Source organism: Vanellus vanellus (genome assembly GCF_965231255.1).
Source record: "Vanellus vanellus genome assembly, chromosome: 2".
Lineage (NCBI taxonomy): Eukaryota > Metazoa > Chordata > Aves > Charadriiformes > Charadriidae > Vanellus > Vanellus vanellus.
Window position 1 is genome coordinate 101,650,350 of NC_138906.1, and position 27,700 is coordinate 101,678,049.

Genomic DNA, 27,700 nt, shown 5'->3' on the forward strand with positions numbered 1-27,700 from the left:
AGTAGTTGGTGGTATTTTATAATACTATTTAAACAGAACAAATACTTTTTATAACTGCTCAAAGTGCTAATGCAGGGAAATGCTAGCAGCAGGAGCATCCTTCCTGCTCCTCAGTCCCTTTCTTTTGCTTTCAAATGTGCCTACCAAAATTTTAAAGAGCTGAGACACTGCCAGGCATGTTTTTAGGAGCCAGAGACCACAGCACGGGACTGAGACACTAACAGGTAAACACAGGAAAAGAAATCGTTATCATGTGATTAGAGTGCAAAAGCTCACATTACTGTCAGACAAATTATGCCCATGCATTAGTCCTTCTACTTTCCTCCCAAGTTCATCAGAGCAAAACATAAGGAAAAAGTAAATCTAATTAATATAAGCAGTCCTTGTTCCTGACACTTTGTTTATCCTCCCATCCTTCATCCCTCTCACGTGCTATGTTGTTTTGCTATTTAGATTAGACACTGGCAGAAATTTTTCATTTAAGTTTGCACAATATCCAGTAAAGGTTGGCGGAGGGGAAGGTAAATTTTGGTGGGATTCTTTAAAACAAAGATGTTAAGTAAGGTGATATCTCTGCTCATGAGAAGAGGGAGGAATCTCCCAAATGAGCGATTCCATTCTTCCATCTGTTATTCCTGACCATAGTAATTCCCAAATACTAAACGAAGCTCATTTATGTTTTTCTGTTCATTCTCTACTTACTACTGCTTGAATTAATAGGGATATAGTACTATAACATTAGCTACTCTGTAACGATGATATTGACAAAGAAAACTGGAGAAAAGGTGTGGATGTTGCCTGTTAAAAAAAAAAAAAAAGAATGGACTCTTTTTGATTTCTTTTACTAAAGACAAGCTTGCAGGTAAACAGAGGACTGCTGGCTCCAAGATTGTTAGTCTCTGTGTCAACTGCAGTATCTTCTCAGATTATGGAACAATTTACTTTGGAACACGTATGGGATGGAGCCATGCAAACCTCAGCCCAGAAGAATGCTTTGTATCCCAGCACAAGCACAAGCAAGGTGTGTGCTAACTTGGAACCTCTCAAGGTCATTTATGGTCAGAGATATTATTATGGAATTATGACACCTTTCCATCTATTTTTAGCAGTTATCAACTGTGGCTGAAGAAACACTCATTATTTCATATTCACGCATAGCCTATCAATTCTTTCTTCCTAATTTAATTTTATTTATCAACTAACATTAGAAAAGATTATCTAAGTTGTGATATTCTGCTGAAGAATTTCAGACGTCAAATCATAGGGACACAGCTCAAAGCTTGACTTTTTAGATGTTTGCTTCAGCTTGTAAGCCTCACAGTTTGAAACACTCCCTTTTTCTCCCTGACAGACAAACTAGATATGACATTTACTGTAACATGATTAATTGTGGTGCCATTTTCACGAAGTCACTTTTAGAGTATATCCATACTTTTTTTAAAAAAAGAACTGCAAGCAGGAGGTTGGATATCGTATAGTATCTTGAACAAATTAAAAACATAGAAAGCGTAGTTAGAAATATTCTGGGAAAATTTTCACAGCCAAGAAAGAAACCTTGTAGTAGAGGTTGTATGTCTGTGTGTAAAGACAGAAGTTATGGATGGGGAGAAAAAAAAGCTACACTTTTCCTTGCTTTATTTTTTACAGTTTTGAATTCTCTAGTTAATAATAATATTGGATTTTCTTTCTCCCTCCTCCCTCCCTGCAATCCCTCCTCCCTTTCATCCCCTTCAACTAGATTCAGGCTGCCTGATCAAAACAAATTACAGGACAGCCTTATAAATTAGTTACAGTAGACTAATGTCTAATGGTGACATGTCTGTTTTGCCATGGTGATGCTCATCCTCCAGAGGTAATGTCACCTAGGTTGTCAGACAAGCAACAGCATTTTCATAAATAATCCATGTGATGCTAATACAGGATGATTTGTGATGCCTTATAAAAAGTTTGGTTGGGTTTGATTGAGTTTCCCTCAAGATACTGTATAGTTAACACCGTGACCTGATCTGACTTGGCTGACTCTGATTTCTGAAAAGGCTACTCGAAAATACTGGTGTGCAACATGAAGGCACTATGTTACCCAGACATGGCTACACTGGTAATACACAGATGACTGTAATATTCTGCATGTATCTCTGGTTAGATCAAAAATTCACAAATGCATTAAAATACCTATAGAGCTAAAAAAAAAAAAAATCTGTCTGATATTTTTCAAGCATGGATTTGCTGGGTGAGGAGAGAAAACAAAGGGAGTTGAATCTCTTCCCTTCCCCCCCTCCCCCCCCAATTACCATGGCCTAATACAGTTTGCATGCTTCGGTTCACATGACACTGACCTGTCATTCAACTGCACAACCCTCTCTCACCCCTCCTGCCCAACCCAACCATGGCCAATCTGGTCCAAATTTTACTTTTCAAAAATGCAAATATCTATGCTGGTACTAAACAGCAGGTAAAACTACAGGGGGGAAATGCACTGTGATTAATTTAATGAGTTTATATACCTTATTTGTAAAATATCACTTCCTTTTCAACTAATAAGGACAAAAGTGCAAACACACAATTATAACATAAATGGGGCCCTAACTCTGTTTTACAAATATGAGCCAGATGCTCATTGTAATACTTGAAAAATCTCAGGATGTTCTCCCACCAGAAATGGTGAGATAGAGACCACCACTAATCTACCCATGTCTCGATACAACTGTGTTTAGTTCTACCAGTTGACTGACTTCTTCTGGTCAAGGACAGCCTGGACTTTCTGTATCTGCTGCTGTTACTCGTCCCCTTTGTTTAGTGGGACATGTTTTGCCAATGTCTTGATGTACATCCCAGGAAATTACACTGGCTTCGCTGTTGTCACACAGAGCTGGCCAGTCCTGTGAAATTAATGATGTTCTTATTTTGAAAAGAGTATTAACTGTAAACGTGGTGCTTAGTATTTCCGCAGTGCTTTTCAGGGTATGACTGAGGTATGACATGGTTGAATACTTAATGCTATTTGATGGAAATAAATTAACTAGATCTTTAAAACCCGTTATATATTTTTTGAGGGTCAGAGCATATATATGCATGCGCATGAGAAGATGGAGACAGTAAGTGAGAGGAAAGAAAGAAAACGTGCAGGAAGATGGAGGACAGAGGACAGAGCGCTCAACTTAGGAGGAAGAATTTAGTACAGACCGCCCCTACCAGAAGATAAGAACCAGGAATGCCTTCTCATTTGTCAGATTTCCTGTATTGTCTGTGTTTTTGACGATGTGGCTTGTGATGCAAACACTCTAATACTCATATATAGAAATCAAAGGACTTATTGAAAAAAACCTGCAAGAGCTCTAGCAAATATGGCATCCCCCTCACACTCTGATCAAAGGCAACAATATAATGCCAAAATAAGACAATTCAGTACTGAGATCAAGCTATAGAATAACATCCAAGGATGCGATCAGAACAACTGTCGATTTAATAAGAACTGAAAAGGAGTTTTAATATTGCTGCAATTTAATATCTTGGACATGCAGTTTTCTGAGCTGGTGGCATACCCAAGTCCCAGTGCTTCAGTCATGTAATTGCAATTGTTCCCCTTAAATCCTTACACTGCAGTAAGCTGGCAGTTGTAACATCTGACAGCATTCCTGGCGAAATGGAGACTCGCCAATATGGAAGCCCTTTGGTAAAGCATTGCTGGAATTTGTGCTCTGAAAAAATAGCACTTTTTAAGGTCCACAATTTCCTTCTCAAATGTTCCCTCAAAGCTTTGTGGAAACAAACAAACAAAGCCATCTTGGCAAATAAAGAGGACTCCAGTTTTCAAAGTTTGAACTCTATCATGCCTCCCCTCTGACATTATTAAGGTGCCCCAAGAGCACTTAGACCTCACAAAGAAATTCACAGGTGAAACCAAAACAGTTCTTCCTCAAACGTGAAGTGTCACTTCAATAAACCAATGTCCACCTCGAAATTAAAACTATTAGACTACTTGACTTCTGGTGAGCTGTCCCAAAGGATGAATGTAGCTCTGTTAAGCAGCCTGTGCTTCCAGTCATCAGTGCATATCTTCAAATTTCAATTAGGTCTTCTGTTTACTGCTATTGTGAGAGAGGTCCAAGATATACAGGTTGCTCATGCCAGTTTTCCACATGAAAAACAGCTTCTCCTCCACAACAGGGCAGAAGAACTATAGAGGGGTTTCTTTGTAGCAACACTCCTTGGCTTAAGCAATGTTTGAAACTGCCCCTGTTTATTCCTCTAAAGACATTTCTTCTTCTCAGAGGACACACTGACACATCAGAAGAACAGCTGCTGAAGTTTTTTCTTTGCCCTTTGTGGACAACCAATCACACAGCCTCTAGCTCTTTTACTTACTGGGCTGTTTCACAGCTGTAGACCTCTGCCTCTCCAAGGGGTTTTGAGATAGCAACTAGAAGGGACTGTGATCGATTTTTCATTAACTGCACTTTCACAATAATGACTCCTCTCCTGAACTCGCAATCTGGTACAGCCTGCAACAGCTTTTCCAAACACTATTTCCAGCTGGATATTTGTGGTTTAAGACATTTCAACAAGCACATTGCTGTAGTCCTTTATTCATAAAAGTTTCATTAATATGATGGCCTTGTGAAACCAAAATTTTGATTTTAATTGCTTGATGAGAAATTTTATGCACTAATTAAAGGCATCTTTAAAACCAGATGTGCCCTCCCTGTTCCTGTACAGGTATCTAACTATTATAAAGAAAACAATAGTCCCATAGATGTCCCACCCTATGATGTTTTCAGATGGTATCCACCCTTAGGACAGCAACCATGAAAGTGCAGTGCAAGCTGGGAAGATCTCACTTTCCACATACAATGTCAGTGCCCTGAGGCACTGCCAGCCCTGCCTGTCCCTGCCCAGCTTTCCCAGGATCCTCCCCCACTCTGCCCATGGTCCAGGACCCCATTTCGGCCCCACCAGCGCTGTCAGTTCCTGCCTGAGCTATGCTGTGGGTCTCCCAAAAACAAAACATCAGTCAGCTTCCGGAGAACTGCAGCCCTAGATCGAAAGGATTTGGGGGATGCTTGCTGAAACCTCGTAGGATCAGCTTATGATCAAGACTTTCCTGGTAGTTATATACTGCTTAGAACAAGAGACTGGAAAAAGAAAGCAAGCAATCACTGCTTCTAAAGCAGAAAACAAATGTATACCAACATCTGTAACTGAACAACATAGGAAACAGAGCTTCATGCCTCACCCATGAAGCCAAAGGGCAACGTTAGCTGCTCTCTGCTACTCGGTGACCATTGGCAAGGGATTTTCTCCCTTCTTCAATTCTTTTTTTTTTTTTTTAAAGTCGGGTATTAATCATGTTCCCAAAGAAAGTGCTTAACAGTTCTCCTGCCCCTCATTAGCAGCTGTTAATAAGATGCATATTCACATGTTCCAGTATTAGCTCTGCCCTGCCAAATGCATGAGGGCTCTGTTCTTCCCTGACATACTTCACCATGTACTAGGTGAATACCAAAAACCTACTGATTTCTTTTAAAAATCAGCTTCAAAAAAGTCCTTCATGCCAATTAATGAAGTGCGCAAGAAAGAAGCAAAGTAATATTTTTCTGCATGGCACTTGTATGGCATATTCAGAGACTGGCCCAGATCTTCTCTTTTCCAGATTTGGATATGCTTTGGATGGGATACTATTTTCCAAGAGATACTTTTTTTCAGGCCATTTCAGACTGAATTGAATACAAAGGCCGAAGACACACAAATTATCTGAGCAGCTCATGTCTTTGGAGGAAACGCAGGACTCGATTAAGGTATGGTTTACTCAGGAAGAGAGTCCTGGCTGTGTTTCACAGGAAATTCTGCTTCAGTAAATTTTATTTCAGTTGCCAAGTTTTATTCTGTATGCAAAAGGTCAGCAGATCTACAGCACGGAATGGAAAGTAGAGATGATCCAACAGAGAGAGTAGTTCATCACAAAACTGCTCGGGTTTGGGAGGGATATAATGAGCATCATCAGATCAGTTTTTTAGCAGATCACTGCTTCAGGAAACACTGCAGCTAACATTTCTGAATATTTGCATTCAAATTCTGTGATCAGAGACATCCATTCCTGAATTTTATTGATATTTTAGGTGTGAAGATGGATGACTGTGTGTCTTCCTAGTCTAGAAGTGCAACTCCTGTTTACCAGAAGAACTAATTTTTGATCACACTTTTCTAAGTGGTCCTAGAAATTGCCACATTATTTTCTTAATTCTTCTCCCCGTTCTTCTTTTAAACCTCTCCTTACATGTCTGCAAGATGGTTTCAGTAAGACAATTTCATTGGTCAAACACCACTCAATATCAACGTGGAATTGCCAGAACCGTGTTCAGTGTGAAGACAGGTAAGATCCCATATTATACTAAAAATACCTCAAGTTGTTTGAATATAAAAAAATACTGATCTTTACAGTGATTAAGTGGCAATAAAAGCCAACATAAAAAAAATCCTCAAATTTGCTAAAACAAGGTATTTCCCCAAACACAGAGAGTGTTTTCATATTAATATCCAGCAATATCATCTTTATGATATTTTAAAAATGTCAAGCTATACTACATCTTTTTGTAAGAAATCAAAACTGAAGATCAAGACTATATTTAGTATTTACTTCCTGAGAAGAATAAAGCCCATACAGCTTTGAAAAGAGTTTGATAACCATAAGGAAAATAAATACTAGTTTTTCTTAAATGACTTTTTAACCAATTGGAATCCATCCCCTGAGTATGGGATATGACTGGATAAAATTGCTCTAGGCTTCAGTATTATTGTCATTTGAGAAAGCAAACAATAGAAACCTATTTTCAGTCAGCTGTGAGCTAGCTAGCGGTTGTTTCAACAGTGTAACCGTGTCTTCTATATTCATGAGTGAAGATAACTACAGAACACTCCTAATCCTTCAGTGCAAAATACAATATCGCAGTCTCCTTCCCTGTTTTTGTTCATCCCTGCACACATACAGACAGCTACGCCTCAACTGAAAGAAGTACAGTCAATTGTCTTGTTATGTTCCTTTTGCATTACAGATGCATTAGAGCTCTGCTTAGGCTTCATAACTGAGTTATAGCAGTCATCCATGTATTAGATTCTAGGCTGAGCTTCGGCAAGACTAAATAATAGATTGAAAAATACAATTATTGCTTACCTACAGAATTCCTTTGCTTGGGAGGTAAAGCATATATATCAGAAAAGTTGTGGGTTTTTTTCCCCAGGCCTATTCAATAAATGAACGTTACACCAGGATTCTTACACAGAGTATCTTTGAAATGGGTTTTGTATTGATTTTTGTAACTACCCTGTTAGATGACGTTATCCCTTAGTGTGTCATGTTTAGATGGGTCCGCCCGGAGCAGGTCACTGAGGTGATAACTGTCATTTGGAGGGACAGAAAAGCAATCATAGCTTTTTCATTACTTACTGTTTTCCCCCTGCAAGTGTGGGATCATTTGACATATTATGGCTTCTGTGATTTAAGCTGCATTCTGAAATTAAGTGCTAGAATATCAAGCTGTGGGTTTAGAAAAATAAACTTCATGTCAAAGGAACCACATGCCCTGTAGGTCATAACTAAGATCCAGAAGAAGTAACAGTCTTCAGAATTTAAAAAACAAAACCAAACCCAAACACATACATCCCCCCCCAAAAGTTCTCCAGAAAATAAATATTTTTGTAAGAGGCAAAATGATCCAAATTTGTTAAAGTAATTGCAGAACGAGCTTCCTATGTAAAATAAAAATTGAAAAGCAATTTACAACCTGAATCTCTTAATTTTCCATGCTAAAACGAAAACCTTGTGAAAGTATCACCACTTTGTTAAAACATAATAACAATAGCAGTTGAACATTAGGGTCCAAAAAAGAAGCCAAAAAGTGTTTTTAATCAGCATTCAGAAAAACTGCCTAACTTCCCTCAGACAAAGTCTGCAAACCTTTTGTGAATGTGGCCAAGTTTCCAGGAAACTTTTTTTAAATCAATCCAAATTAATTTTAAAGCAAATCTATATTAATGCATAGTTGCTGACAGAAAACACAGAATATGGTAGTAATTAAGCTGTTTTGATATAGAACAAGGAAACTTGTTACACTTAAGCTGAGTTTTTGCAATGTTTTTAAATTTATCAAATACCAAGTTAGAAACAGGTTAATTAATTAATAAACTATTCTCCTGTCCCAGATACACTTCTATATGCAAACTTGTTTGGGGCGCATTTTTAAAAACAAGGCACAAAATCAAAGCGTCCCTTCCCCAATTAATCTTAAACACTTACTATGTAAGAACTCTTCATGCATTTTAAGGATGATCCCTTAAACTGTCAGAATTTTTTTCCATTTATTCAGAATCTTTTTTGATCAAAATCACATTTCATTCACAAGTCAGATCACACGTCCCTTACATGAAACTTATTTTTACACTTCTCAGTCTGTAATGCTCTGAAACCTCCTAGTACAATAAAATACCATTATAACAATGTTCATCTATTCTGCGGTCATTGGGTAGAATGCACAAACAATCCTGGAAGCAAGGACTGACAAGCAGCATTCCAAAATATCCTTCATAAATGCCAGGTTATGGAACTTGCTCTCTCTTTGTCTTCTTTCTCACCCTTCAAACCCCGTGAACGTTGAAGTTTTTGCCATACAGAGGAACAGTTTCAGCCCAAGGCAATGATCGTAGTCTGGTGGTTCAGGTACCCTCTAACGAGCAGAATGTCTTGGTCTGAACAGCTTTAAGCTGAGGAATGCAGGCCACCCACACGCTGTGCAAAGGTTTTAACCGTGAGGTTATGTCCTTCTGCTGTATTTTCAAGCAGCAAGTCCGATCTATTTCTCCAGAAGAAAGCTGAAAATTCTCTTTTATGATTCCAGAGTGGATGAGGTTCCCAGACTCCGGAGAGAGAGAGGTATATGCATATGTTCGAGCATGTCTGTCTGGGCTAGTCCTCAATAGCTCCCTCCTTAGCAGTTAATTTGGATTTCATGCTGAAAAGATTAAATCACCATGCCATCTACGGGGACCAAAATATTCAACAGGTTAAGAGCAAGATTAGTAAAACAAACCACCATCCCCTTACCCTTCCACTTTCCCCAAAGTAACTAACAAAATAACATTTGCTGGTTTTTCTTTAAAATAGACAACTATGACATTAATCTGTACTGAAGTGGTTATGGCTATTTTCTTCCCAAACTTCTAACACCCAAAACGGATGAAAGTTGTAAAGCATTGTTAATCTTCATTCACCTTAAAATGTCCCACAATAGATTTGCAGTTTTACAACTAAAATTAAAGGTTAATAGATGTAATTTTATGTTTTACATATGGTTCTTGTAAGTAATGCTTCTTTTAGTTTGCTGTCTCACATACTTGGGAAAAAAACTGACCGTAAATGAAATGAATTATTTTTAGAATGTGCTCAGAAGTACTCTACTTACTTGATGCTGATTAAACATAATTGGACAGTAGAAAATGGCCATAAAAATATAAGATGATCAAGTTACATACTTCTCTTTTTGTTGGATATTTGAACTATTGTGGGATATTAGCACTATTTAAATAACTACAGTATACAAAAAGAATAGATGTTATCTGAATTGAAAAGTAACCTTTGGCAGATCTTATAACCAAACCCACTGAGAAAGAAATTGGTGGGATTATTTCTAGTGAATGGTCAATGTATTCAGTAACTCTATCATTCACAAGAAATAACTGATCAAGTTTATTGATGTCGCAGAGACTGGTTGACAAAAAAACCCAATGAGAATAGGTTGCTTATTTAGAGATATTCACATCACATGGCACCGTAGGTGTATTCAGGTAACATGCATTTTAATATACATTTAATACATTCAGTATTCAGCCAGAGGCATGTTTTGAGAGAGCTCAAAACCAGATTTCTGATGGAATGCTAGTCTCAATTTTATTAATTATGAAAAGTTTTGGGTTTTTTTCATTCAGAAGACAAATTTAAATTTAACTATTTAAGATTTAAAAGAACTTTTGCATTTTTCTTTTTCATATTTGCAGGAAAATATATGACTGGAAAAGATTCAAAATCAGTTGTTTTCATTTAGTGGTTTTTTCATTGGTTTTCATATGCAAAGTCTTCTGGTTTCTGGATGTCATAAAATTCAAATTGCAGGCACACATTCATCCCTTGGAAACAAATGAAATCATGTTAACATTGATTACTGCAGTCATTCTCTGAGATTCTAGAGGAGCTCTGAGAATCTAAGCTTTTTCAAATTATTCAAATAAGCCTCACTAGAAATATACACTGTTAATTATGAGGAATTAATAAAAGATGTACACTATTCTTTTCAACCATTAATATGCTTCCTCCAAAGGGAAACTAAGAGACTATTGTGAAGGAAACTTCATTGTCCTCACAGAAAGCTATAACTGTGGGTTAACTGTCAAGGAAGTATGACAATACTATCCTTTTGTCACTGACATTATATTTTGAAAACACAGAATATTAAATCGGGATACTATCAGTTACTCTTCCTTTCTTAAATTCAAGCCACAAAAGGCAGTGAAAATCGAGCAAAATTGACATTTTTTAACTTCTCAAATCTCTTTCATAGTAAAAAATTAGTTGTGGGGTTTTGTTTTAGATTTTTTTTTTTTTATTAAGCATACTTTCTTTTCTACGTTACTGGGTCATAGACTTGCCAAGTGACTTTACATTGTATCATCTTAAATATGCATTATTGCCTATCATGTCAACTTTCAGAGACATAATTCCAAAAATGTATTCAGGTTGTTTAAAATGCATGCGTATAATTTTGATAGAGAAACACTATAAGATTCCATTGTAAAAAAAAATCCATTCAACCACAATGTATTTATAACTTGTCACAGACTATTAATATGCATCATCCCAACAAAGACTCTCTTTGTTACAAACCGAAAGTGGAAGAACTGAGTGAAGCTGGGAGGATTCTTGATCCACAGGCTTCTGTTGTTCATTCTTAAGCCAGCATGGCTTCTTTTTCATGGATATACTTATTTACTTTGTCTTCTTTCAGGAATGTAAAAGGAGTTTAAAGTAACTTTAGCTGGGCTGCAAGATTGGGTTAATAAGATTATAACAAATCTTTTCAATTCTTCAGTCATCTCGACCTGGGTTTGACTATGTGGTCTGAGGAAGCCTTTGAGTTTCAGCTGAAACAAGTTTCACATTTCTTGAGATGCAAACTTCTTTAACTCCAAGCTTCATTAATAGAAGCCAACATCGAGAGAGCCATTATATACTCACCATAAAATTATTGCAGCTACTTTGCAAGTCTACTCTATCTTCCTGACATAACTGACCAGATGACCCCATTATGTCAAACTGGGTTCGAGAAAGAGGCCAGATAGATAGGAAGCATCAGCACAGTCTATTGACAGATTTCTAGATGGTCCATACGCTAAGGTGGCACCACATTTCTGGGAATCTTGGGCAAAGGTTATGCCATGCGTTTCTTCTTCCTGACATCCACACAATGTCTGGCTTACTACCTGATTTAATATAGTGTCAACCACATCCCACTCTTTTTCCATTCCCCAAGAGAAAATTCTATTATTTTTTTTTTAACAAAGCATGTATCCTTTTTTAATACAAACAGACCTTTTAGAAGAAATACCAAATACTTCAAGGAAATTAAGTACCTTTACCTCATGTTCCCCTGATACTGCCCAAGAGACAAAACTACTAAAAAATCTGAAAAGAAAAAAGAATATTATAGAGTCCTCTTCAATTTTCTAAAAAGTGTCTATAATACAGGGACACACCATTTCTGTAAGATCTGTTAAAACAGTAGTCATTTTGCTCTTTCTACCCTTTTATAGACAAGACTTTGCACAGATGAAGTTGGTTGAATGCATGATTTTTTATCATTAAAATGGTGCATTTTAGGGTAAAAAAAAATATTTTTATAAATAAATGGAATTCAATGCACTTAATCAAAAGGGAAGAAATTAAATTGTCGGGAAGCCACTACCAGTCATTCCAAACACCAATTTACACATCCCTTCTTAGCTTATGCAAGTTTTGTCAGTAGTTGTAATCCATAATGCCAATTTCTAGAAAGTGTAACTGTAAACACAGGATACCAAATTTTTAAAAGGGCTCAGTGGAGATAAGTATTTGGGGAACTCCAGATCATTAATTATGGCACCAAACCTGAGTAAACCTGTAAAAATATCAGTAAAGTACAGAAAAAAACAGACTCAAGGACACATGATTCAGTGGGGAAGTAATAACCTGCTATTCATAGAGAAGCACTGTGCTTAAAGTTTATTAATGATCTCTGTAGGACTGCAAGTGAGGGTGATCTGGTTGGTGTACTGTATTTGGATTTTTACAAAGTTATCTGCCACATCTCTCATGGTAGGCTCTAAAAGAAATTAAAATTCCAAGGGGTGACACTGTCATGGTTTGGCCTCAGCCGGCAACAAAGAACCACACAGCCGCTCGCTCAACTCCCACAGCCGTGGGAAAAATCAGCAGAAAAGGGCAAAACTCATGGGTTGAAATATTACAGTCTAACAGAACAGACAAAAGGAAGAAGAAAGAAAAACAATAACACCGGTAAAGGAATATAAGAATGCGATAACAGTACCGCTGCGACACACACCGACCGGACAACCGACCGGACAACCGACCGGACACACACCACCGCAGCCCGCCCCCGAGTGGCGACTGACTCCCTCTCCCCGGCTAGCGCCTCTTATAGCTGGGCATGGGTCACGTGGGATGGAATACCTGCCTCCCCTGCCGGCTCCTTGGGGAAATTAACCCCATCCTTGCCGGGACCAGGACTGACACAAATACCTGTTTGTATATTACGGAACAAAAAGTAGGATAAATGGTGATTTATAGAGGTAGGTCAACAGTGGAGGCTGGTAGGAACCTGCACTAGCATCTGCAGCGTTCAAAAAAAGCTGATGCTACTAAGTTATTCACGGTTCTCAAGTTAGAATAGATAAATGGAAATACCTAGTACAAATGTTAACCTTTATTAAGGGGAAAACAAAGAATCAAATCAGGTGCCATTCTGGTCCCACAAAGCGTAAAAGAGCACTGGAAGAGGTAGAGAGAAGGATGTGTGGCACAGTTTCCATGCAAAGAACAGTCAAAGAGATAATAAGTCTACTATCTGGAAGAAAGATAATAAAGGTCTATAAACAGATTTACGAGAAAGTGATATAAAATCAAGAGTGGCCTGGGCGAATCAAAATCATGAAATAGCATGTTTAAAAGGGGCAATACCATACCGCATGATGAACACAAAAAGCAAAAGCAGAAAGTCCTAGATATGTTGATGGAAGAAAAACCAGGAAGATACTGCCTGTGACTCACCGAGTCCACACGTTGCTGGCAGCTAGGAGGGTACACAGAGGGAATTATCACTGTATGCTTTCCTAGGCATCTGCTGCTAGTCACCAATGAAGAAAGGAAACCGGGATAAGATGGACTCTTTCATCTGATCCAGCATGGCAGCACTAATGTTTTTATTCAGGAGCCCCTGGCATTACAGAGGCGAAACAATGTCAATTGGCTGATTAGCAGTATCTTGCAACAGTGAAAAGCAGATGCTCTTAAACTAAATTGCTTTATTTGGAATGCATACAGGACTGCAGCAGAAGTTCCCACAGAGATACTGCAGACTGGCCAAATGTAGTCCTTCTCACCACAACTCTGTGTCCATCTCGGGGGGTATAAGGCGGGGGGGGGGTTATCACACATCTTTTTGATATACCCATCCAAGCTCACTGTGGGAGCACCTATTTTAGAAACAAACCAACCATACAATCCTGGTATTACTTTCTTTTTCTTCTAAATTACTGACACCAAAACCACAAGCTTTTTGAGATCAAGGCTGTCTAAAACTTTATACACGTGAAACAGATGAATATCAATGTCCACCTCTATCACTTTACTGGGTTTAGTTATGTCCTTCATTTATGGTCCTTGTAATTGTAAAAATACTTTGACCCTACAGAAAGAGTCTCTCAGAATCAGAATCGATACAGATCTCCCCTTAGTTACAAAGAAGGGATTATCAGTTGGGAGGAACTAAAAGGAGACAGAAGGAATCTAAGGACTTTAAAAAACTTTTTAATGTAACTTGGATCTCCAGGGCTAGTACTCTGTAATCATAAGGTTTTGACCACTGCAAGGCATCATCAGAGATCAAAAGCAAAGTCTTTGGGGTGGTTTGTACTCTAATACTTTTGGATTTCTCTTGAGTGCAACTTAGCTCTGAATTTCTTTGATTTAAGGGTAGCCACGTTATCACTATGATGTTTTATTACCATTAAATGGCATGTTCACTTTCAGCTGTAATTGAAGTTTTTCTTGTGTGGGTCTGGTTATAGGACTTTAGCTAAGAGCCACAGTTTGTAATTCATAGAGAACTTTGAGATTTGCAAAAAGAGTCTCATAAATCAGTTTAAGGAATTATAATGAAAGGCAAAGGAATTAAATTATTAACATTACATATACACTCAATATAATGTCAACTGAGTTTTCATCATGACAAATTTTTCTTGACATATAAATATGAAGCTCTACAAAAGGGGAAGCTTTTGTTATTGTTGTGAGAGAATGAGGGTATTAAAAGAAAATTAGTCACTTATGTAAGGAAACTTCAGCAAGTAACTGAGTAGTACTACAGACAAAAGCAGATATTCCTCACAAGGACTGTGCAAAATAGTGAATTCTGATCATCTGCCTTCCTTATTGCATTTAGGCCTAAACAACTGGAAAGGGAAGTGAGGCACGTTCCGTGAGGTTTATATGGACCACACTATATTGTGAAGTTTACCTCTCAGAGCTGAACACAATGGCTACTGAATCTCATTATTGTCGTGTTACGTATGCCCAGTTTTGCACTAGTCTCCACGAGCCCACACCACAAATCAGGGATCACAAAATCATCACACAGAAAATTATATCTGTGTCCCAGAGATATTACCATCTGATGGCCAGATCCAAAGAGAACTAAAGCTGAAGAAGTGGAATATAGATGGATTTAGCAACCTATTGCCATAATTTCAATCCTGAAACATTGTCTTTAACTGCAGCTAAATACTGGTTCATCAACTTTGGTCTGCCGTTTTATCCCCAGCAAGCTGGGATGTACGAGAAAGAGGATGACATCAATTTTTTAAATCATGTTCTGAAAAGAGAGATTAAGTGTTGCTCAGGATTGGGAAGGCAACTTTGGGAAAGGATACTAGGCTGTCCAAATGTATGACATTTTCTCCAAGAAGTCCTAGATAAGCCTTGTCACACAGCACGATGGCCCTCAAATTTCAGACATAATTCCTGTTCTCCCTCTTTTCTACTCTTTACATTCATGTGGCTGCACACCGAGGAAGAGCGCAATGTGCTGTCTGCTAGGGATTCTGAAACACCCAACTCTCCAAATAAACTAATCTAACCTAATCTAACCTAATCTAACTATTCTAAAGTCCCTTATCTAGTTTCCTAGGACAACGTTGTGCTCTCCAGTTTAATGGAAAACAGCCCAAATTTTCCTCACTGCAGCGTATCACTTCTAAGCAGCTGAGGCCCTGCTTCAAGCACAGGGCTTGATTTCAGAGATTCCCTTCCTACTTCAAATACTTTAATGAGCCAATGACCTCTGTTGGATGTATCTCTAAATTATTAATCTAGCAACCTCAAAAAAATACTATTTCCTCCTCCAGTGTGCCAGTTGTGCTCCATGGGCTAAAAAGGAACTAGATATTCAGGCCTGCCCCCATCATTACTTTTTCTATTAAGGCCATCACTGGCACACAGCAGAAGCCGCTGTCCCTGTCTGCAGAGAAGAGGGATCACAATTCTCCCTGGACCTCAGATGGGAGCAGGGGAATGAGAAGTTCATTAAACACTCTTCTTTCTCTTCCACTTATGTAAGACTTAGGGAAAACTAGCCCCAAAGTTGTTACAGATATATAAACTATATCCTACAATGGCTGGATTTTGAGATTCAAAACCTTCTTTTAACAAAAGTAAAACCAAAGTGTTCTTAGGACTTCACTACAAGACATTGAGAGCATGGATCGTTCATTTTTAAAAGTTAAGAAACATGTAGCCAATCATGTTTCCACCAGTAACACAAGTAAAATTTGCTGCTTGCACGTCTGCATGACTGCTAACTGAATTTTCAAGGCCTGATGCTTTCCTGAACTTTAATACAATGGATGTTCATCAACATCTTCTTTATCAGAAGAGTGATATTTCCTGTTTATTACTCTTACCTCAGTTCTTCTTTATAAATGAAAACAATATTGTTTGGTATTCAAAGGAACTGAGTACTGTAACTAAGATGTATAATTCAGAATGTTTTCTTCAGAAATACGGTAAAATAGTTCTGGAAAATCAATATATTTTAGACGTCAGATACAATTTGTGAATACTTTGCAAGCCAAAATGAGCAAAATTTGACAATTATTTTTTGTGGCGAATAATCCAACTCTTCCAACAATCAGTATTATATTATTATAGTTCAGGATAAACTTTTGCCCACTCTTAATAATACATTTTTACTGATTACATACTTCCGTCTTATCAATTAAAAACTCTGGCCTTCCTTCCATGGAGACTGACTTTCCTTAAATTTACAAAAATATGGGCTACCTGGTTGCTGTACAACTTGTAGCTATACATCTGCCTGTGTTTATTCATAACTGTGGCATTGATTTTAATTTATTGTCCACTTTTATGCGCGACACTAATAATATTTTCACTTTATTCTATTCAGTGCATTCACCTTATTACAGGTTCATATATCTCAGTTTCTTTTCTTCATGTATTTGGAGATACAAACCTGAAATAAACCATATATTTGAAGAAAGAAACCACTGTTTGTTTTATTCTTTGCCTAACGTGGTTTCACAGAAATGCTGCAAATTGACAGATATAACTCCCTCATTACCTTTAGGTAATGGGTCACAGACCATTCCTCCTAACCCACTTCAAGCATCGCTGCAAATGCAGAGGACTAGTGGAACGACTATCTTCTGAAGGAGAGTAAAGTAGCCGTTCCAGAAATGACAATTCATTTGGTCCACTCTGAGTTCATTGTGGTTTTGCTTTACTTCCAGTCATACTTCAAATGAAGAAGAGTAGTCATCATCTCTTTGAAACTGACCCTATGCATAGAATGCTATCATATATCAAAAATATTACAGGGAGATTCCTATTGATGGTGTTGTTTCACAATATGCCTTCAGCTGTAGTAAAAAAGACTAGTTTCAAGGGTTTGTTTTTTTTTTTTTTAATATCGGGCAACACCATTTCAGTAACGCATTAGACTAGCTATGCTGGAGATGACATTCATTACAGTTATGACCACTTTAGGTGACAGCTACCAATTGCCAGTCTTTGTGATCATAATCACTGACCATATTCTCCAGCTGTCTGCTCACCTGTTTTCAGACTATATTTAACTCACCTAGGAATCCTTATGATTTCCCAGCCAAGTTCTTCTCCCAAGACATTGGTACTGGAAATGCCATCACATTTATGCAAATGTGAGTAGTGTAAAATATCAGCTAATTCAGCAAAACATTCTATGAACAGAATTTTGTTTTATTTGTAAGGGGTATTTACAGACAAGCAGGGTGTTAGTGACCAAATGACTCTGCCCTGCAGAAATTAAATTTTAGAACTGTTCTGAATATTTTTAGCAGAAATTAATCTCAAAGTTACAGAACCACGAATTCAGAGTCACCCTCCCCTTATTAGGGAGGGTCAAGCACCCTTTTAGCTGATGCTTGGGAGAGGCCTAAGAAAGAGCCAGGCCCAGCGCACAGCTCCTCATGTGCAGCCAACAGATGCAGCATTTTGCACATCAGGGTGCACAGGAGAGACCAGCAAACTTTCTTTGTCTAGCATACACATCCTCAGCTATGGTGGTGATGTGCCACACAACATGCTCCCCAGGAGCCGCTGCAGAAACTGTCCCTTTATTGTCAGATGGAACTTGGACCCAGGTGGAGCTTCAGAGAAAGATGCAGCTCTGCAAGTGTCAAGCTATATGGACTACCTGGGGCCTCTTGTTCAGCCTGGGGCACGTGACCTTCTAGCCTACAGGAGGTGTGCAGTTGTCAATGAGCTATATTGCCAAGTAAAGGAGCTGCAGGGGAGGTCTCCAGACTGCGCAGACAGGATGAGAAAGAGATCAACTGCATCTTCTCTGGGACCCAACACCTTTAAAAACCCCAACCTTCAACTGTAGCAGAGGGGCAGGAAGAGCCTGTTGCCCATGAAGCTGGAAAGTGGAAACTCTCATCATGAGAAAAGCTAGAAGCTGGTGACATCTCACACCAGGAAGAAGGCTCCTGCCGTACCTGAAGACTTGCAGTAACAGAATAGGTTCGGTGTCATCATAGCAGATGAGGAGCTGGGAGTGCCATCAATGTAGCATATTCGGCAGCTAAGCCTGAGCCACTCAGGACCACTATGAGGAAGTGATGAGTGACAGTGGTAGGAGAGTCCCTACTGTGGGGGACAGAGGGCCCCATCTGCAGACCTGAGTTGTCTTTCAGAGGGGTTTGCTGTTTTTTGGGAGCTTGCATTAATAGTGTCATAGAGACACTATGGATGCTCATCTGGTCCTCTGACTAGTACCCTTGCTGCTCTTCCACATACACACCAATCACACAGCCAGGGGTGACCTGGGAAGTCAAATGTGACTACATGACTCTGGTGACAATAATCAAGAACATGGAGGCCCAGGTTTTGTTCTCAATCTTGCCAGTGCAGAAGGGTCTGTGGAGGACTGGATCAATCCTATGGGTCAACTATTGGTTGCACAGTTGTGGTTGGCAGCAGGGTTTCTGTTTTTATGACCATGGGACCCCCCTTTGAAGGCCAACAGCTGCTTGGAAAAGACAGGATCCACCTGGCTGAGCAGAGCAAAAGTACGTTTGCCAACAGGCTGGCCAACTTGATGAGGAGAGCTTTAAACTAGAAATGACAGGGTAGGAAGAGATTCCTCAACAAGCAAGTGAGGTAGTTATGGATGAGGCAGACAAGTCAAGGGCTGGAGGCTATGCCTACAGAAGCAACACAGCAGCCACCAAAAAAAGACTAACATTTAATCACTTCAAGTGAAGTCATGTAATGAAGGAAGTGCCTGTGGAATGGCCTCATGGGAAAACTCTGTTCTGCGGAATAGGCATGCTTGGGTGCCTCTCATGCATGCAGCATGGGGAGCAAATAGAGGGAATCGGAAATCTTTGTGTAGTTACAGGACTATGCCTTCATTGGGATTGTGGAGGCGTGGTGGGTTATCTCACACAACTGGAGTACTGTGAGGGATGGATACAGGCTCTTCAGAAAGAATAGACAGGGAAGGTAAGGAGAGGGTGTTGCACTTTATTTGAGAGAGCAGCTGAAATGCATTGAGCTTTGTCTTGTGATGGAGCAGGAGCCAGTCAAAAGGTTATGTTATGGGTCAAGATCAGCCAGCAGACCAACATGGGTGCTGTTGTAGTGATTATCTGCTATAGACCTTCTGATTAGGAACAAGTAGATGAAACCTTATTCAAACAGCTGGAAATAGCCTCACATTCATAGGCCCTGGTCCTCCTCGGTTCCACATCCTTGGATGTCTTCTGGAAGGACAGGGCAGCAAGGCACAAGACGTAGAAGATTTCTGGGATGCACTGAAGACAGCTTTCTAACATAGCTGATTGAGGAGTCACAAAGTAAAGGCGCCCTGCTGGACCTGATACTTGCAAACAAGGAAGAACTAGTCAGGAAAGCGAAAGCCAAAGGCAGCCTTGTGCAGTGACTTATAATATGTAGAATTCAGGATCCTGTGAGGAGGCAGCAGGGCAAAAAGAAGGACCATGGGGCTGGATTTCAAGTAAAGCAGACTTCAACTTCTTCAGAGATGTTATTTTGGAGAATCACATAGGATATAGCCCTGAAGAGAAGACAGGTCCAGAAGAACTGGCTGATATTCAAGAAGCCTCCAAACTCTGGAGTGGTTCATCTTGACAAGTAGGAAATGAAGTAAAGGCAGCAGGAGATCTGCATGGAATAAACAAGAAGCACCTGAATGAACTCAGGCATAAAAAGGAAGTGTACAAGAGATGGAAGCAGGGGCAGGTGACCTAGGAGGAGTATAGAGATACTGTCTGATCATACAAGGATGGGGTTAGGAAAGATGAGGCCAACTTGGAGTTGAATCTATCAAGGGATGTGAAGGGCAAAAAGAAAGGATTCTAAAAGTACATAAACAGCAAAAGGAAGAGTAGGGAAAATATAGGTCTGCCGCAGAATGGGGCACGAGAACTGGCAACAAATGACAGGGAGAATACTGAGGTACTTAATGCTTTCTTTGCCTCAGTCTTCACTGCTAAGATCAGCCTTCAGGTATCCCAGGCCCCTGAGACCAGGGCAAAAATCTGGAGCAAGGGAGACTTACCCTCAGTGAATGAGGGTCAAGATAGAGAGCACTTAAAAAACTGGACATGCAATAACTATGGACATTGATGGGGTGTACCCGTAAGTGCTGTGGGAGCATGGCTGATATCATCACAAAGCCACTCTTAATTATCTTTGAAAGGTCATGGAAATTGGGAGAGGTTCCTGAAGACTGGAAGAGAGCAAATGCCACTCCTATCTTCAAGAAGGGCAAGGGAACAACTGGTCACTAAGCTTCGCCATGGTCACTGGGGAGAGCACTGCCAGCATGTCGAGGGAGGTGACCCTTGCCTGCTGCTCAGCCCTCGTGAGACCACATCTGGAATACTATGTCCAGTTCTGGGCCCTCCAGTACAACATATGGACTTACTGGAGTAAGTTTGGTGAAGGGCCATGCAGATGATTAAGGGACTGGAGCGACTTTTGTGAGGAGGGGCTGCAAGTGCTGGGACTATTCAGTCTGGAGAAGAAAAGGTTCAGGGGGGAATCTCATCAAAATGTACAAATGCCTGAGGGGAGTGTGCAAAGAAGACAGAGCCAGGCTCTTTTCAGTGGTACCCAGAGACAGGACCATAGGCAATGGGCTCAAACTGAAGCACAGGAGGTGCCATCTGAACATCAGGAAACACTTTTTTGCTGTGAGGGTGACCAGGCACTGGCACCGTATTTTGTCACTGCATTTTCCAATATAAGTGCTTTGTAATTTGAAGGGGATGATATATTTACAAAGCATCTTTTGGATAGAAAACACTTTCTTGTGGTTTTTTCACAGTAATGAAGTACTGGTGAAGACTGCCCAGAAGAGTGCACTGGGTCATATACCTCACCCGCCTAGAAACATATAGAAAAGCTTCTGAAACATTATTTAAACGTGGTGCCGGCACAATAAGCTATCCATAACTGGATTTCAGTTCTTTTAGGAATGCTAAAAATCTGCTGTCAAATTCCTTTTTATTCAATGTATGATGTCAGTTTCAAGAAATATACCAATTTTTCCAAATAAATTAGATTACAATAATATTTAATGAAAAACCAAGTGCCTACTGATGTTCCTAAAGCTGACCTATTGAATAAAGTACAAGCAATGCCTCACATTGTTATCCGTAACACTGTTTATGAACTGTAAGACAAGAATAAGTTAATCATATCTCTGTTGCCTCAGTAATACAAATTAATCAGGTGTTGAATGGGTTATGGAAGTGAATTTATTCTACTGAAATCACATCATATGTTTGTATGGAAAAAGACTGAAAGTCTACTTTTGAAGCCAAAAAGAAATTAAAGTTTTAATAATAAAATGCACTGCGGCCTCGATCCAGCTTAGCACATAAAATAAGTAATCACACCACCAGTGTTGCAGTACAGTTACCTCTGGACTAGCTGCTGATACTCTCTTCTTGCATGCTAATTATCTAGATCTGCACCTATATGTTTGAACTTGCACGTTATGCAGACAGAGACATGTACGTACAAGCTAAAGTAAAATGGCATAGACAGATCTAACTTTAAAATGGACAGTAAAAAGAAAGCCATTTAAAACTTTTTTTTTTCAAGACTTCAAAGTCTTGGAAGCAGAAGTGGTAAAATAGCAAAAAAAAAAAGAAAGTATAATGAACCAGTAGATGCACAGTCAACAGGTTACAGAGTTAAAGACCCGAAGAATTTGGCAAATTGTTTAGTAGACCAAATTCCTAAACAAGTTAGTTATTTTTGTTATAATCTGCATAGGTTTTGGTTTTTGCTTGTACTGAGGTGTATTAATAGCATCTTTTTTTAAAACCAATGTACCTGCTTTATAATACAGCAATGACATTACGCATTTCCTCAGCAGTTTTAACCTAATTCATTTATCTATAATACCTTGTGGTCACTTTTAAACACTGTTATTTATCTCCCATATTACCTTCAGTATTTCATTAGTGATGTTTGTAGCTACAAAACAAGTAAATAGATATGGCAGTACAGGATTTATATTTAGAATGGGTTTTATTTCACTTGATAAAAAAAAAAATGGCCTATAGCGTACACTTGTTACAAATACAGAAATACACTCCTTTCAATTTTGAATTACTTCTGTATAAAAATCTTAATATAAAACCACAGTGTATTGGACCATGATTTATGTTCAAAGTGGAGTTGCAGGGACCCCTGCAAGGGAAGTCCCACTCTGACCCTAACATGAGACTCACACACATGCCTGCCTTGCCCTAACCTCTGTTCCTTTGCTGAAAGACCGCTATACTCAGACATCTGTAATATAGTGCCATTTTTGCTTTCACTCACTTCAGAATCCCTTTATTAGAGACATCTAAGCCTGTATTTCCAAATTGTCGTATCAGCTGTATTTCTTCATGTTTGCATTTAATAATTCAATATGTATTATTGCTATTAAAATACAGAAGTATTCTTTCATTTAGCAGTAGCCTTAGTCTCCTACTTCTACGGTAGCCAATATAAAAATCACTTTTGACATCCATGGAACCTGGCAGATAAATAAAATAATTCCTTCAGAAATAGGAACTATTACTTATTATAACTAGCAGATAATTATTACAACCAAAATATAATTTCTGTAATCTTCACCTGTTAAAACAGTCCCATTAGCTATAATAAAATACAGAACAAATGCATATTTTCATTTCTAGGAATATATTGATTGCTCATCCATATGCAGTGAAGAGTTTATGCAAACTAATTTGTATGAGGATTGACCAAGAATCACGTTTTAACTTTCATATACAACATTTGTCTTATATGATAATACTTCATCTTCCCAACTGAATAACTGAAACTTTATAGGCAGCAATTAATATAGCCACAATAATACACACATCTACGCAACAAACTGTTATTCTCTCTACAGCAGTATGAACCAAATCTGATTTGCAGAAATGTCAGCATGATCTGACCACTTTACAGTCTTGTGAAAAATAGCTGTTCAGCTGGGCGTGAGTGGGAGACTAGCCGGTACTCACCCGTTGCCTCAGAGCTGTGACTTTTTCATCCACCTGCGAGAAGTTGTGAACTCCAGTGAAGAAGTGCCACACATGGTTAAGTATACATTATTTTACATCCACATATAAAAGTAATTAAAAATTTATTTTGAGCAGACAATGGAAAAGCATCACTTTTTATTCCCCCAGCTGAGACCTACTTTAAAAAAGACGTGTTGCATATGGACTGTGTGGAATTGACCACAAATATTCCACCTCAAACTCTATGTAGCTCAGCAGTCTGGCTCTCATACTGAGCCTCCAGTGTCTATCTCCAGGGACACACTTCTGATGTACCCCAAATAACTCTCCCATGACACCCTTTGAAAGGAAACCCAGAGATGTGAATGAGAAAGGAGCCATTCCAGTAACCTCTCAAATCTGGGTAGTCCAAAGGCCACAGATGTGCAGTTCATGGAGTAGTTATCAGCCTAACAGCAGCTCTCACAACTGATGTTGACAACCAAATAGAAGAAAGGGACAACGTACCTACAAAAATGCTCACCGGCATGCCCAAGACACATTCTGAGGTGGTTAGACATAAACTGAAACCCTAAGGATGTGTTCATGCATCTCTGTGCCCACGTATACGCTTTCAGCAGGCTGTCTTAGCTCAGATATGATGTTGTGGGAACTCTAGAGACTGAGGTTGGCCCATGTCAGGTATTATTTTTTATTATATTTATTTCATTTTTATCAAATGTTATGGCTTCCATTAACATTTAGCTCAAGATTACTTCTAAAATATTCTCTTTCTTCAAAAAGAAAAGTCTCACATAAGAGCAAGCAAGATGATGGGAGATGTACATCTTTGAATGAGCTGAGAATCTGGCCCAGAAAGAGTATCCAAAACTGCAAGTGCCTCTTCTGATGCACCATTTTCCATAGCTGTCCATAATACTCCATTTTCTACACCATTGTGTCATTATATATAGACACTGGCAGAGATGCACACACACAAACAACTGTGTGGATAAATTTCTGATGAGATATCACATGCCTTTCCTTTTCATCCAAAGCACTGCTAGACACAGTTGATTCTGAGATATGGGCTTTCAGGAATCATATTGGAATAACTTTAAGAACATTTCTTCTGTTTCTACTAATAAAGGAAAAGATTCGAGCCACATCTGTAATGCTATATTTCTGAACAAGGTGTGCTTGTTCTACCAAGGATAAGCCAATAATTCAAGGTAATCAGCAGGGTACATTACAGAGGAAACTCTGAACCAACAAGCTGTACAAACAAAATAGCAATCAGAAGATTTAATGCATTTCTGATGTTCATTTAAGGCATTGACACTGGGCCACAGATGTACATGTGTTGTGTTTTATCTTGTTGAGATATGGCCTGTGAGAACCTATTATAGCACATCATCACCCACAACTACTGGGCCCAGCAAAGGAAAAATTCCATCACACATTACTCCTGCAGATATATTAGAGAAACAAATTGTACTTGGAATTGAAAAGTCACAGGCTTATTCTGTCTTAATAAATTCCTGCCAAAAGGCTAAGTGTAAAACTAGAAATACTTCCCAAATGTTGTTACTGTATTATCATCTCTGACATCTCAAGGGCTGCTCAGGGGATCATCTAGATATCATTTCAGAGTTCTCACAATAAATCTGCTTTTCTTAACCTGTGCTTGGTTTTATGTAGCCATTTTGAGTTTGCTGTACTTGAAATTTAACATCCCCTTTACCAAAAGGCAAAAGCTGTTTTATAACAAGAGTTCTGACACTCTGGTAATCTGATGATACTGTACACTTTTCAAAATCATAGATATACCTTCAAATGTTACTTTAACTTTTCCGTAGTGTGAAATCCTGTGATGCATCTGAAGAGCCTTAATACATCTGCTTCTGTCCCTGCACTGCCATCTTTCTATTCTAGATGATGCATTATATTTTGATCTTTTTCTATTTTTTTATCAATACTTGCAGACTCTTGAGTGTTTTCTCTCACACACACCTTGTAAGTCTTCCATTTGTCAGTGTAGTATATAGCAATATTGTCAAGTTCTCAACTACATCTATTATTTCTGTTATCTTCTCTTCCGTTTTTAATTCTCTACCTCTCAATAAACGCATGAGGAGTTTATAATATACTGGTATGAGGATGACAACATGCTAAATAAAAAGCGGTAGGAAAGAGCACTTTTCTGAAATTATTCCAAGAAAAGCAGTCTTTCCTGTCAACCAGCAAAACCATTTTGTCCCATTTTGTTTCTGCTTCAACTAAACAGAGAAAAGAACAGAAAAATGCAGAGGGCGTGCCTGTGTTGTTGTTTTAATTACTCGGCTTCACTCTGAGCTGCTGCTTCTTTCACAGGCCACACTTCAGGGTATTTCCTGGGATGGAGAGATGAAGTATTTACCCAGACAGAACCCAAGCCTGGCTGAAGACTTAAGCAGGCGGATACAGGGATGAGATGGCTTGCCCCATTGCTCATCCCAGTCTGCCAACACCTTCCATTCAAAAAACACATTCATCCCACCCTCCTTTCCACATGGTACATACCCTTAGCATCACGTTATTAAAGCAGAAATCATAGAATCGTCTAGGTTGGAAGAGACCAACATAGAGTGACAGAAAGCAGTCACGTAACTATCTTTGTTCCAATGTAAAGCTATATTAATTCTGAAAGAAACTTAAGCAAACTGTGTAAGTGTCTCAGTCCCAACAAGAAAGAACACCCTAGACCAAGGAGAAGAAGCAGCCCTGACAAGTGCTCCTAGCTATCCCAAATGCAGGGCACCGGGTGGCACAGTGAGAAGACTGGGACATGCTCTCTACGCTTGTCTAGAGGAGCCCATCAGGGTGTTCCGTGCTCTGGGTTATGAACAGTACAGCCCCAAAACAGGAGTAAAAAAAAATGTCCTCCATTAATGTGAGAGCTGGTATGATCATGTAGCAAAACAGAGACACTGCAACTGGTGTGAGAGTCCTACAGGTGTACATGCAAAGGGCTATGAAACAGTGTCACGGTTTAATCCCAGCCAGCAGCTAGGACCATGCAGCCACTCATGAAGTTGTCCCCCTGCTTGGGATGGGGGAGAGAATCAGAACAGTAAAAGTGAAAGAACTCGTGGGTTGAGATGAAGACGGTTTAATAAGTAAAGCAAAAGCCGCACACACAAACAAAACAAACCAAGGAATTCATTCACTGCTTCCCATGGGCAGGCAGGTGTTCAGCCATCTCCAGGAAAGCAGGGCTCCATCAGGCATAATGATTACTTGGGAAGACAAAACACCTTAACTCCAGGCCTCCGCCCCTCCCTTCTTCTTCCCTCAGCTTTGTTTACTGAACATGATGTCATATGGCATGGAATATCCCTTTGGTCAGTTGGGGTCAGCTGTCCCGGCTGTGTCTCCTCCTAACTTTTTGTGCACTCCCAGCCTACTCGCTGGTGGGGTGCTGTGAGGAGCAAAAAAGGCCTCGACTGCTTGACAACAACCAAAACCATCAGTGCACTACCGATATTCTCATCCAAAAACCAAAACATAGCACTACACCAGCTGCTAGCAAAAAAAGTCCACTCCATCCTAACTCCATATCCAAACCCATGACAAACAGGTGCCAAACAAAAGGTCACCGGGGAAATTATGCAGTGCAGATCAGTCAAAACACTGCTGTAGAAGCTGGCCATGAGTGGCATGGATGTCAGCCACCCTCACTGAACATACCAGGGAAATGCAATGACTCTCTGGAGCAAGTCACAAAGGTAATATGAGGGTAGCCAAACAGCAGAAGCAAACTCTCAGCTGCCTATGCTAAATCTGACACGGATCATGAAGCAAAAGCTGCAGCTGGTGACCTGACATGGTTATAAATTAAATAGATGTGGATTTACTTTAATATAAGAGTTTCTAAACGTGCAAGCTCATAAGTGAACAATGTTCAGCTGCTCCTACTACATGGGAAACAACATATAGCAGGGGAAGGGGACAGTGAGTTAAAGGTGTGAACTCCTGTCTTTGTTTCACTGACAAAATAGTCGAATTCTTCAACCAGAGCCTTCCATCTCCCTGGGTGACATGTAGGAAGCAGTGTTGAGAACAGCAATGGGTATCTATAAACATAAATATGTACATGAGTACTTTTAAGGATGTGGGCCTTGATGTCTCCAGCCTATAAAGATAAGCAAAGGCATTCCAGATCAGGTCAGTGTCACACTGAGTCGCATATCCCAGCGGTCATGAGTATAGCAAGGTGCAATGGAAAGTGAACTGACCTAGTAAGAAAAAA